We start from the raw sequence: 13,633 nt of genomic DNA, 5'->3' as shown, positions 1-13,633 counted from the left end.
TATCCTGAGACTTTGCTGAAGTTGATTATCAGCTTAAGGCGATTTGGGGCTGAGAAGATGGAGTTTTCTAAATAAACAATCATGTCATCTGGAAACAGAAATTTGACTTCCTCTCTTCCAAATTGAATACCATTTATTTCTTTCTCTTGCCTGATTACTCTGGCCAGAAGTTCCAATACTATGTTGAATAGGAGTGGTGAGAGAGGGCATCCTTGTCTTGTGCCAGTTTTCAAAGGGAATGCTTCCAGTTTTTGCACATTCAGCATGATGTTGGCTGTGGGTTTGTCATAAATAGCTCTTATTATTTTGAGATATGTTTCATCAATATCTAGTTTATTGAAAGTTTTTAGCATGAAGGGTGTTGAAATTTGTCGAAGGACTTTTCTGCATCTATTGAGATAATCCTGGGGTTTTTATCACTGGTTCTGTTTATGTGATGGATTACATTTGTTCATTTGTGTATATTGAACCAGGCTTGCATCCCAGGTATGAAGCTGACTTGATTGTGGTGGATAAGCTTTTTGATGTGTTGCTGGATTTGATTTGTCAGTATTTTGTTGAGGATTTTGACATCGATGTTCATCAGGGATATTGGCCTGAAATTTTCTTTTTTGTTGTGTCTCTGCCAGGTTTTATCTGGGTGTTGCTGGCCTCATAAAATGAGTTAGGGAAGAGTCCCTCTTTTTCTATTGTTTAGAATAGTTTCAGAAGGAAAGGTACCAGCTCCACTTTGTACTTCTGCTGGAATTCAGCTGTGAATCTGTCTGGTCCTGGCCTTCTTTTGGTTGGTAGGCTATTAATTACTGCCTCAATTTCAGGACTTGTTACTGGTCTGTTCCAGGATTTGACTTCTTCCTGGTTTAGACTTGGGAGTGTGTATGTTTCCAGGAATTTATCCATTTCTTCCAGATTTTCTAGTTTATTTGCATAGAGATGTTTATAGTATTCCCTGATGGTAGTTGGTATTTCTGTGGGATCAGTGTTGATAGCCCCTTTATCTTTTTTTTATTGCATCTATTTGATTCTTGTCTTTTCTTCTTTGTTATTCTGGCTAGTGATCTATCTATTTTGTTGACCTTTTCAAAAAATCAGCTCCTGGATTCATTGAATTTTTGAAGGGTTTTTCTTGTCTCCTTCAGTTCTGCCCTGATCTTAGTTATTTCTTGTCTTCTGTTGGCTTTGTTTCTTCTTGCTTCTCTAGTTCTTTTAATTTTGATGTTAGGGTGTCAGTTTTAAATCTTTCCTGCTTTCTCTTGTGGGCCTTGAGTGTTATAAATTTATCTCTAAACACTGTTTTAAATATGTCCCAGAGATTCTGGTATGTTGTGTCTTTGTTCTCACTGGTTTTGAAGAACATCTTTATTTCTGCCTTAATTTTGTTATTTACCCACTAGTCATTCAGGAGCCGGTTGTTCAGTTTCCATGTAGTTGTGTGGTTTTGAGTGAGTTTCTTAATCCTGAGTTCTAATTTAATTGCACTGCGGTCTGAGAGACTGTTATTATTTCCGTATTTTGCATTTACTGTGGAGTGTTTTACTTCCAATTATGTGATCAATTTTAGAATAAGTGCGATGAAGTGCTGAGAAGAATGTATATTCTGTGGATTTGGGTGGAGAGTTCTCTAGATGTCTATTAGGTCTGCTTTGTCGAGAACTGAGTTCAAGTCCTTAATATCCTTAAGTTTCTGTCTCGTTGATCTGTCTAATGATGGGTCGTTTATAGTTGCCTTTGCTTTAATTCTGTTTCAATAGTTAGTAAATATGTTTCTAGAGTTTTTCCAATTAAAGAAAATTGACCTGCATCTTGCTTTGGATTGTACTAAAATCTGATTTCAACACAAAAATAATCTTCTGAATTACTTTGGTTTTTCAGCTGAAGCCTTGGGGAGCACTGAAGCCAAGGCGGTACCATACCCAAAATTTGAAACACATGTGAATGAACTGAATGTGGAAGGACTACCGGAAAACATTCCTTTCAGAAGCCCCTCATTGCATGGAATCCCAAAGCTTGAAAACATCTTTCAAGTGGGCAATCGAATTAAGGTTGTTATTAAGAGGTAAGGTGATAATCTGCAGAAACAAATCCATTGTCTTCCCTAAGGAAAGATTAATTTGACAAAGATGGGCCTTTTGTTCCGCTCTCATCATAACTTCTTTATATTAAAATTAACATTTAGATTCATTTATTGAACAAACATTTATTTAGTATAAGCATCAGATGTGCAAAGTTGGTTCTAGCAAGAACCCTGTCCTTGGGAGGCTTAATACTCAGAAAAATGCAATGAAGAGTTACTGAGCAATTTTTGGGGAGAAGGCAAGGATGGCACACCCAGATCAGTCACTTGTGCGTCCAGAAGGGAGGCAGTGTGTTTCAAATATGAGTAAAGGCAGAGAGGAGTCAAATATGCTCACATATTCACATACATTGCCCATTCTGTGTGGAGTGAGGAGTGCCATGTGGGCGTGGTGGGATTGCTTAGATAGACTTTTGTGGCCAAATGGAGGAAGGCCTTGGCTCCTACAAAAGCAGTTGCAGTCATTAAATGGTCTCATAGCAGTTTCCTCTTAAAATAATTTGGATCTGCCCTTTAGAAAAGTTATTCTGGCTTGATTTTGAAGGGTAACCCATGAGTAGTTGGAGTGTTGGGGGGTAGGAACAGAAAGCCTCTCTCTACTCATGGAAGGAATGTTGAAGTGGGTAGAGTCTTGCTTACTGATTGAGGTTGTGTGTCTGTGTATACACATTGGGACTGAGTTATAAGGGAGAGGAAAGTTTTAAGATGATAAAGCAAGCTGCTTCTGGCTGTGCTGTGGGACAGTTCATCTAAGATTCAGAAATATAATTGGGCTGGTTTGGGGGATAAGTGACTTTTGCATATTTATCTTACAAAAAAGATGACTTTGGAGACATCCAGGTGGTCTAACCTGGATGTCTGAAAATTGCTATCTTCAAAATTCAAGTCACCAAAATGATTTTTTTCACTGTAAAATGAAGGCAGAATGGATTATGTTTAAAAATTGGCCGGGCACAGTGGCTCATACTTGTAATCCCAGCACTTTGGGAGGCTGAGGCAGGTGGATTACCTGAGGCCAGGAGTTCAAAACCAGTCTGGCCAACATGGCAAAACCCTGTGTCTACTAAAAGTACAAAAATCAGCCAGGTGTGTTAGTGTGAACTTGTGGTCCCAGCTACTCAGGAGGCTGAGGCAGGAGAATAGCTTGAACCTGGGAGGCGGAGGTTGCAGTGAGTCGAGATCGTGCCACTGCACTCCAGCCTGGACGACAGAATGAGAATCCATCTCAGATAATAATAATAATATTTAGCAGTGCAAAGCTGTGTGAGAAAGACCTGTAAATATCTTCTAAATGTTTTATTATATTAATATCAACTGTTTTTCACAGACCAAAACTTCTTACCCACAATACAACTGAAGTTACTCAGCCAAGAAAAAATACAACAAGTAAAATAGTTGTGAAATCCTTTTTAAAAGCACAGATTAATCTTGAAGCTTTTAAAAATTAATATTTTACATGATGGAACTGCTCCTTCCTTCATCTCCCCAAGAAATCTTTTGCAGAAGCTCAATATAGGCACTCTGTGATTTATCAATATGAACAGATGCAGTGTAGGGATAACCCAAAGTTTTTTTTTTTTCTTTCTTTTTTTTGATACAGAGTCTCACTCTGTCACCCAGGCTGGAGTGCAGTGGTGTGATCTCGGCTCACTGCAGGCAGGCTCAAGCAATTTTCCTGCCTCAGCCTTCCGAGTAGCTGGGATTAGAGGCTAAGTTAGCCATTCCTGGTTAAGTTTTTTATTTTGTGTAGAGACTAGTTTTCACCATATTGGAAAGACTGGATTGAAGTCATCCTTCTGCCTGAGCCTCCCAAAATGCTGGGATTTCATATGTGAGTCACCGCACCTGGCATTAAGCTTTGAATTTTGACCGGTGGTATCCAAGAGAAATATAACGTGTGCTGCAAAGGCAAGCCACATACATAATTTTATGTTTTTGAGTTCAACTTGAAATCATTATAAATACACAATGAAGTATTTCACATTTTTCATTTGCATATATTCTTTTTGTTGACAATTGGTGTGTCTTTCCTACTCACAGCATATTGCAGTTTGAAGTAGCCACATTTCAGCTGTTTAGGGATAGCAGTTACTATTTGCCTTTAGACCTTAATGTTTATTCATGTGTGCCCTGTTCCTAAAATGACAAATACTGTAATTCTGGCCTGCACACGAATATCACAGCCTAACAGAAAAAGATCCAATAAGTCTCTGTTGAACAAATAGTGTTATTTTCTTTTTGGAGGAATGAAGTTTTGCTCTTGTTGCCCAGACTAGAGTACAATGGTGTGATCTCAGCTGACCACTACCTCCGCCTCCCAGGTTCAAGTGATCCTCCTGCCTCAGCCTTCTGAGTAGCTGGGATTCTAGGTGCATGCCACCATGCCTGACTAAATTTTGTATTCTTAGTAGAGATGGGGTTGTGCCACGTTGGCCAGGCTGGTCTCAAACCCCTGTCCTCAAGTTATCCGCCCACCTCGGCCTCCCAAAATGTTAGGATTACAGGCGTGAGCCACCGTGCCCGGCCTAGTTTCTTTATTAGAGCTCTAAGTGTACCTTGCTTTCCCATTTTTGTTTGCCATTGTACATTGTACGTGACCACAATTTGTAGATCATCCATTACCTTAGGAACTTATGTTGCCAAGAACTAATAAATGGCCATATAGTATGAAGTTTTGTACTGTCAGGAAATAAGTGTTGGGAATCAGGTATGAATTGTGTGTGTGTATTAGGGGCTTACAAATTTGTGCAGTTAATCATTCTCATGAATACTAAGGTGAATACATGTTCTCAAGTTGGGATAATGGGTGTATCCTAAAATACTGCTCCTTCAGCTTTCACAGTACCTTGGGGCAATTACTTAAGGTCAGTTAGTGTGCCAAATAGATTTTGTGTGGATTATGGCATGGAAAGTGGTTGAGAAATTCTGTAGTAGGGTAAAAAAATTATCCTTGTCCAAGAGTTTGGCAATGGAGAAGACAAAACTCAGTGATTAACTCATAGGTTAAACATGTTTTTTTTTTTGAGACAGTCTCACTTTGTCACCCAGGCTGGAGTGCAGTGGCATGATTTCAGCTCACTGCAACATTTGCCTCCTGGGTTCAAGCAATTCTCCTGCCTCATCCTCCTGAGTAGCTGGGATTACAGCTGCATGCCACCATGCCTGGCCAATTTTTGTTTTTTTAGAAGAAATGGGATTTCACCATATTGGCCAGGTTGGTCTCAAACTCCTGACCTTGTGATCCACCCACTTCAGCCTCCCGAAGTGCTGGGATTACAGGTGTGAACCACCACACCTTGCCCTCAGCATGCTTTCGATTTAGCCAAATAATCAAAGCATTGGTGAGGAATTGAAGATTGGAAGTTACACATTTCTTGCTAAGGGATGTAATAGAGAAAGAAAAATATTCCTGGAGGTAGATCTTCACTTTGCATTAGTCTGAAGATGATGATACCTGTAGAAAACTTCATTTCTGAAGACAAAGCTCGAATTCAAGGTTGTGAGGAGTGCAGTCACCATTTTTGTTAGGGGCAGTTGTGACAGTTATTGCAGAAAGTAAGAATGCGAAACCTGTATTATATAAAGAATGTGCAAGTGTCGTAGAAGACAGTGCAAGGATTGGGTGCTGGAGCAGTGCTGGAATTGCCATCATCACCAGAGTACAGCAGGTGCCACCAGAAGGAGAATCTCCACTCTTGCCATCACTAACAGCACTTGAGTCCGTCCCACTCATAAAAGATCTTGGAAGGAATTAAAGGTGCTTGGTGGTTCCTCATTTTAACATAACCTTACTTGGCCTGACTGTGGACCACGCATTAGTGTTTGGACAGGACAATTAAAATCACAGAGCACATGACAAAAGAATTTTGTGGCCATCAGAACTGTCTCCTTAAACACACCATGGGTGCACTGTGTCCTCAGTTTGGTGAAAGGTAGATGTCATACGTGAGAAGGCGGTGGAGCCAGGCACATGATGGAGCCTCGAAGAGTGGGAGGTGGCACCTGGCTCTGTGAGGAGGGCGTGAAGCCTTCCATGGGAGGAACATATGCCAGCAAAGGAGGTGAGGATGGGCAGAAGAGAAGGCTGAGCAGCAAGTGAATAGAAGCGCTCAACCTCAGAGGAGGAGAGTTCCATGTCTTTATTGGTAGTATTCTAATGTGGTTCATACTGGAGTCATTTTCTGTGGCTGAATGGTTCAACTACTGAAATGGGTGTGGGGTGGGGAACAACTCCTACTAAACCTTTGAGATGCTGAGTTTTCTTTTAAAGTAAAGGACATATTATAAGATTTTCTGAAACTGCTGACCTTTAGCAATATTTTCAGACCTTCTCCAACATTTTCCTTTGTCAGCAATCAGAGATGACTTCCACACTGAGGTGAATCTTCCACTCCCTTTACCCTTTTCCTTTTGTCTCTCTTTCCTTCCTGTCTTCATCCAGTGAGCCTCCATATTTTCCAAGCTGTCTTTCGTCCTCATCCACAACTCCTCCACACAAGCTCTGAACACCTGTCCATGTAAGTGACATCCTGTATGCCTTTATTTTTATTTTATTTTATTTTTGAGACAGAGTCTTGCTCTGTTGCCCAGGCTGGAGTGCAATGGTATGATCTCGGCTTTCTGCAACCTCTGCCTCCCAGGTTCAAGGGATTCTCATGCCTCAGCCTCACAAGTAGCTAGGACTACAGGTATGCACCACCACGCACACCTGATTTTTGTAGTTTTTGGTAGAGATGGGGTTTCACCATGTTGGCCAGGCTGGTCTTGAACTCCTGACTGCAGGTGACCCACCCACCTCAGCCTCCCAAAGTGCTGGGATTACAGGCGTGAGCTACGGTGCCGGGCACATGATTTACTATTTATAAGAACATGAGCTTACTACTTGTATAACATTTATCCCTGTATTTTAGTTGGAAGTTACTGAGGTGGTATGAGGTTTGGTGACTACATCTGGCCTCTCAGGGAAATGGCCAAGTTGTTCAGATTTTCAGCTGTATTATATGAAGTTGTTTGTCAGCTTCATTGCTTATTACTGTGAAATAAGTTATAAAGGGAATTTTTTTATAAAAAGAAATAGATTCTGGCTGAGCGTGGTAGCTCATGCCTGTAATCCTAGCACTTTGGGAGGCCACAATAGGCGGATTACCTAAGCTCAGGAGTTTGAGACGGCCCTCAACAACAAGGTGAAGCCCTGTCTCTACTAAAATACAAAAAAAAAAAAAATAAGATGGGAATGGTGGTGGGTGCCTATAGTCCCAGCTACTGGGGAGGCTGAGGCATGAGAATTGCTTGATCCTGGGAGGCGGAGGTTGCAGTGAGCTAACATTGCGCCACTGCCAGCCTGGGTGACAGAGCAAGACTCTCTCTCAAAAAAAAAAAGAGAAATAGATTTACTCAGGGGAGAGAATCCATTGTTCCATTGTTAGTAAAACATGTCTAGTACCACATGCTTTTTGGTTTCCTAATGACCTATCAAACTACAGGGTTTTTGGCTTTGTAATATATTCAGTTCCACATTTATTCATTCAAGAATTGAAGACACTTTATATCCCCATTATATGCCAAGTGCTGGGTGAGGACAATAGGCGACAGAAATGAACAAATCCCTGATCCCAGGATTTCACAGTGGATGTTGGAATTTAATGCCATTTAGCTTCATTCGATTCTGCAGTAGTCCCAAGATTTTCCAAGATCATCCTGTCCTCCAGTGCCTGGTTGATTCAACTTCAGAATATATCCCAGAGTCTGTCCTTCTTCACTCCTCACTGCTGCCACCCTGGACCTATACGCCATCATCTCTCACCTGGATTATCTCAACAGTCTCCTAACTGGTTTCCTTGTTTCCATGCTTGCCTCTTTCAGTCTTCTCTCTGTCTCTCTCTCTCTCTCTGTTTTTTTATTTGAGACAGACTCTTGCTTTGTCACCAAGGCTGGAGCGCAATGTTGTGATCTTGGCTCACTGCAACCCTCACCTCCTGGGTTCAAGTGATTCTCCTGCCTCAACCTCCCTAATAGCTGGGATTACAGGCATGAGGCACCAGGCCCGGCTATATTTTTTTGTATTTTTAGTAGAGACAGAGTTTTGCCCTGTTGGCCAGGCTGGTCTTGAACTCCTGGCCTCTAGTGATCTGTCTGCCTCGGCCTCTCAAGTGTTGGGATTACAGGCATGAGCCACCACACCCACCCAGTCTACTGTCAGTACAACAGCTAGAACAATCCTTTTACAGTGGAATTCAGATCATGTTTACCCCTCTGTTCAAATTCTCCAGTGGCTTTGTTTTCTACATTATCTGGTCCCCTACTACCTGTCTCACTGTGCTTCCTGCTACTCTCCTGCTCTTACTCCTCTTTATAAACACTGAGCTCATGGTGTTTCCTTTAACATGCCAGGCATGCTTGACCTTGTCCTGTCTCTGGGCCTTGCTGTTCCTTCTGCCTAGAACATTCTTCCCCTTATGTCTGCATGGCTCACTCTCACTGCTTTGGATTTTGGCTCAAAAGTCACCTTTTCAAGGGCCTCCAGGCTGCTCTGCATAAAATATATCCTCAACTCATATTTCCTATTTGATACTTGACTCCTCTTCCTCTTTCACTAAAATTTAATCTCCATAAGGGAAGGGATTTTTGTCTGTTTTGCTCTGTTTTATACCTAAATACCTAGAAGGTACTCAGTAAATATTTTTTGGTTGAAAGATTAAATCAGTCTGTTATTGAATCAGTCAATGTCCTCTGTAGCAAGGACTTCTCATACCAGTAGTGCATATCTGTATGATAGCTGGTGTAGGGAGGGACATGGTCAGAGTGGCTCTGTGTGGAGTAATTTTGCATAGCATAATCCCAGCAGGCTCCTGTTGGGGTTCAGCCACAGTTTTAGCCTTACTATATCACTTTTCTTTTTTTTTTTTTTTTTTTTGAGGTGGAGTTTTGTTCTTGTTGCTCAGGCTGGAGTGCAATGATGCGATCTTGGCTAACCACAATATCTGCCTCCTGGGTTCAAGCAGTTCTCATCCCTCAGCCTCCAGAGTAGCTGGAATTACAGGTATGCACCACCACACCCGGGTAATTCTGTAAAAATAGTAGAGACAGGGTTTCTTCATGTTGGTCAGACTGATCTCAAACTCCCCACCTCAGCTGATCTGCTCACCTCGGCCTCCCAAAGTGCTGGGATTATTGGTGTGAGCCACTGCACCCAGTGAGTATCACTCTTTAATCATAAAGTCAGAGGATGTTAAGGTTGGGACGGATATGGGAGACTATTTGGTTCACTTTCCTCATTGATGAGAGAATAACAGAGCATTGAAAAGGTAATTATTCACAATCATAAAGCTATATGGGTCAATCTGAAATTAGGCTTCTTACATCAGATTCTTTAGTCTTTCCTACATGTCTTCTCCCCAGACTGAGACAGTTCATGGGATTTCAGGTTTGACAATTTTCTCTCCAGTCTCTAAACAGGAGCTTTTATCTGGACATTCTAGGTTAGCATAGATGGACAATGACCCTACAATGTGCAGAAAATCGCAAAGGTTGACCACTGTCAGTGGGAACCACCCCAGATGTGTCAGGAGCACCACAGGCATGCTCACCCCTCCACTCACTGGAGCTGTGTATGGTGGAAAGGAAACCCAAATCAAGACCCGCTGCTACTTTAGTTCTTTTATTGCATGTCACAATCCAATGTGTCTCCATTTAAATTCAGATTTTTTTGATAGATGGTCAGACCAGCTGCAGGCCCTTTGGGCCAGAAGTCTTGATCTTTTATTTTAATTTTATTATTATTACACTTTAAATTTTAGGGTACATGTGCACAATGTGCAGGTTTGTTACATATGTATACATGTGCCATGTTGGTGTGCTGCACCCATTAACTCGTCATTTAGCATTAGGTATATCTCCTAATGCTATCCCTTCCCACTCCCCACACCCCACAACAGTCCCCAGTGTGTGATGTTCCCCTTCCTGTGTCCATGTGTTCTCATTGTTCAATTACCAACTATGAGTGAGAACATGCGTTGTTTGGTTTTTTGTCCTTGTGTTACTTTGCTGAGAGTGATGGTTTCCAGCTTCATCCATGTCCCTACAAAGACATGAACTCATCATTTTTTATGGCTGCATAGTATTCCAGGGTGGGTATGAGCCACATTTTCTTGATCCAGTCTATCATTGTTGGATATTTGGGTTGGTTCCAAGTCTTTGCTATTGTGAATAGTGCCACAATAAACATACGTGTGCATGTGTCTTTATAGCAGCATGATTTATAATCCTTTGGGTATATACCCAGTAATGGGATAGCTGGGTCAAATGGTATTTCTAGTTCTAGGTCCCTGAGGAATCTCCACACTGACTTCCACAATGGTTGAACTAGTTTGCAGTCCCACCAACAGTGTGAAAGTGTTCCTGTTTCTCTACATCCTCTCCAGCACCTGTTGTTTCCTGACTTTTTAATGATGGCCATTCTAACTGGTGTGAGATGGTATCCCACTGTGGTTTTGTTTTGCATTTCTCTGATGGCCAGTGACGATGAGCATTTTTTCATGTGCCTTTTGGCTGCATAAATGTCTTCTTTTGAGAAGTGTCTGTTCATGTCCTTCACCCAATTTTTGATAGAGTTGTTTTTTTCTTGTAAATTTGTTTGAGTTCATTGTAGATTCTGGATATTAGCCCTTTGTCAGATGAGTAGGTTGCAAAAATATTCTCCCATTCTATAGGTTTCCTGTTCACTCTGATGGTAGTTTCTTTGCTCTGAAGAAGCTCTTTAGTTTAATTAGATCCCATTTCTCAATTTTGGGTTTTGTTGTCATTGCTTTTGGTGTTTTAGACATGAAGTCCTTGCCCATGTCTATGTCCTGAATGGTATTCCCTAGGTTTTCTTCTAGGGTTTTTATGGTTTTATGTCTAACATGTAAGTCTTTAATCCATCTTGAATTAATTTTTGTATAAGGTGTAATGAAGGGATCCAGTTTCAGCTTTCTCCATATGGCTAGCCAGTTTTCCCAGCACCATTTATTAAATAGGGACTCCTTTCCCCATTGCTTGTTTTTGTCAGGTTTGTCAAAAATCAGATAGTTGTAGATATGCAGCATTATTTCTGAGGACTCTGTTATGTTCCATTGGTCTGTATCTCTGTTTTGGTACCAGTACGATGCTGTTTTGGTTACTGTAGCCTTGTAGTGTAGTTTGAAGTCAGGTAGGGTGATGCCTCCAGCTTTGTTCTTTTGGCTTCGGATTGACTTGGCAATGCAGGCTCTTTTTTGATTCCATATGAACTTTAAAGTAGTTTTTTCCAATTCTGTGAAGAATGTAATTGCTAGCTTGATGGGTATGGCATTGAATCTATAAATTACTTTGGGCAGTATGGCCATTTTCATGATATTGATTCCTCCTATCCATGAGCATGGAATATTCTTCCTTTTGTTTGTGTCCTCTTCTATTTCGTTGAGCAGTGGTTTGTAGTTTTCCTTGAAGAGATCCTTCACATCCCTTGTAAGTTGGATTCCTAGGTATTTTATTTTCTTTGAAGCAATTGTGAATGGGAATTCACTCATGATTTGGCTGTCTGTCTATTATTGGTGCATGAGAATGCTTGTGATTTTTGCACATTGATTTTGTATCCTGAGACTTTGCTGAAGTTGCTAATCAGCTTAAGGAGATTTTGGGCTAAGATGATGGAGTTTTCTAGATATACAATAATGTCATCTGCGAACAGGGATAATTTGACTTCCTCTTTTCTTAATTGAATACCCTTTACTTCTTTCTCCTGCCTGATTGTCCTGGCCAGAACTTCCAACACTATGTTGAATAGGAGTGGTGAGAGAGGGCATCCCTGTCTTGTGCCAGTTTTCAAAGGGAATGCTTCTAGTTTTTGCCCATTCAGTATGATACTGGCTGTGGGTTTGTCATAGATAGCTCTTATTATTTTGAGATATGTCCCATCAATTCCTAATTTATTGAGAGTTTATAGCATGAAGGGTTGTAGAATTTTGACAAAGGCCTTTTCTGCATCTATTGAGATAATCATGTGGTTTTTGTCATTGGTTCTGTTTATATGCTGGATTATGTTTATTGATTTGCGTATGTTGAAACAGCCTTGCATCCCAGGGATGATGCCCAGTTGATCATGGTGGATAAGCTTTTTGATGTGCTGCAGGATTCAGTGTGCCAGCATTTTATTGAGGATTTTTACATCGATGTTCATCAGGGATATTGGTCTAATATTCTCTTTTTTTGGTTATGTCTCTGCCAGGCTTTGGTATCAGGATGATGCTGGCCTCATAAAATGAGTTAGGAAGGATTCCCTCTTTTTCTATTTATGGTAATAGTTTCAGAAGGAATGGGACCAGCTTCTCCTTATACCTCTGGTAGAATAGTGCTGTGATTCCGTCTGGTACTGAACTTTTTTGGTTGGTAGGCTATTAATTATTGCTTCAATTTCAGAGTCTGTTATTGGTCTATTCAGAGATTCAACTTCTTCCTGGTTTAGTCTTGGGAGGGTGTACGTGTCCAGGAATTTATCCATTTCTTCTAGATTTTCTAGTTTATTTGCATATAGGTGTTTATAGTATTCTCTGATGATAGTTTGTATTTCTGTGGGATCAGTTATGATAACCCGTTTATAATTTTTTTGCATCTATTTGATTCTTCTTTGCTTTCTTCTTTATAAGTCTTGCTAGTGATCTATCAATTTTGTTGATCTTTTCAAAAAACCAGCTCCTGGATTCATTGATATTTTGAAGGTTTTTTTGTGTCTCCATATCCTTCAGTTCTGCTCTGATCTTTGTTATTTCTTGCCGTCTGCTACCTTTTGAATGTGTTTGCTCTTGCTTCTCTATTTCTTTTCATTGTGATGTTACAGTGTCCATTTTTGATCTTTCCTGCTTTGTGTTGTGGGCATTTAGTGCTATAAATTTCCCTACACAGTGCTTTGAATGTGTCCCAGAGATTCTGGTATGTTGTGTCTTTGTTCTCGCTGGTTTCAAAGAACATCTTTATTTCTGCCTTCATTTCGTTATGTACCCAGTAGTCATTCAGGAGCAGGTTGTTCAGTTTCCATTTATAATTTCTATTCTTTTCCATTTGCTGAGGAGTGCTTTGCTTCCAACTATGTGGTCAATTTTGGAATAAGTGCGATGTGTTGCTGAGAAGAATGTATATTCTGTTGATTTGGGGTGGAGAGTTCTGTAGCTGTTTATTAGGTCCACTTGGTGCAGAGGTGAGTTCAATTCCTGGATATCCTTGTTAAGTTTTGGTCCCATTGATCTGTCTAATGTTGACAGTGGGGTGTTAAAGTCTCCCATTATTATTGTGTTGGAGTCTAAGTCTCTTTGTAGGTCTCTAAGGACTTGCTTTATGAATCTGGGTGCTCCTGTATTGGGTGCATATGTAGTTAGGGTAGTTAGTTCTTCTTGTTGAATTGATCCCTTTACCATTATGTAATGGCCTTCTTTGTCTCTTTTGATCTTTGTTGGTTAAAATCTGTTTTATCAGAGACTACGATTGCAACACCTGCTTTTTTTTGTTTTCCATTTGCTTGGTAGATCTTCCTCCATCCCTTTATTTTGA

This window comes from Symphalangus syndactylus, chromosome Y, assembly GCF_028878055.3.
Source record: "Symphalangus syndactylus isolate Jambi chromosome Y, NHGRI_mSymSyn1-v2.1_pri, whole genome shotgun sequence".
Classification (NCBI taxonomy): domain Eukaryota; kingdom Metazoa; phylum Chordata; class Mammalia; order Primates; family Hylobatidae; genus Symphalangus; species Symphalangus syndactylus.
The sequence above is the reverse complement of the archived record's forward strand: the minus strand, read 5'-3'. Positions refer to the sequence as shown.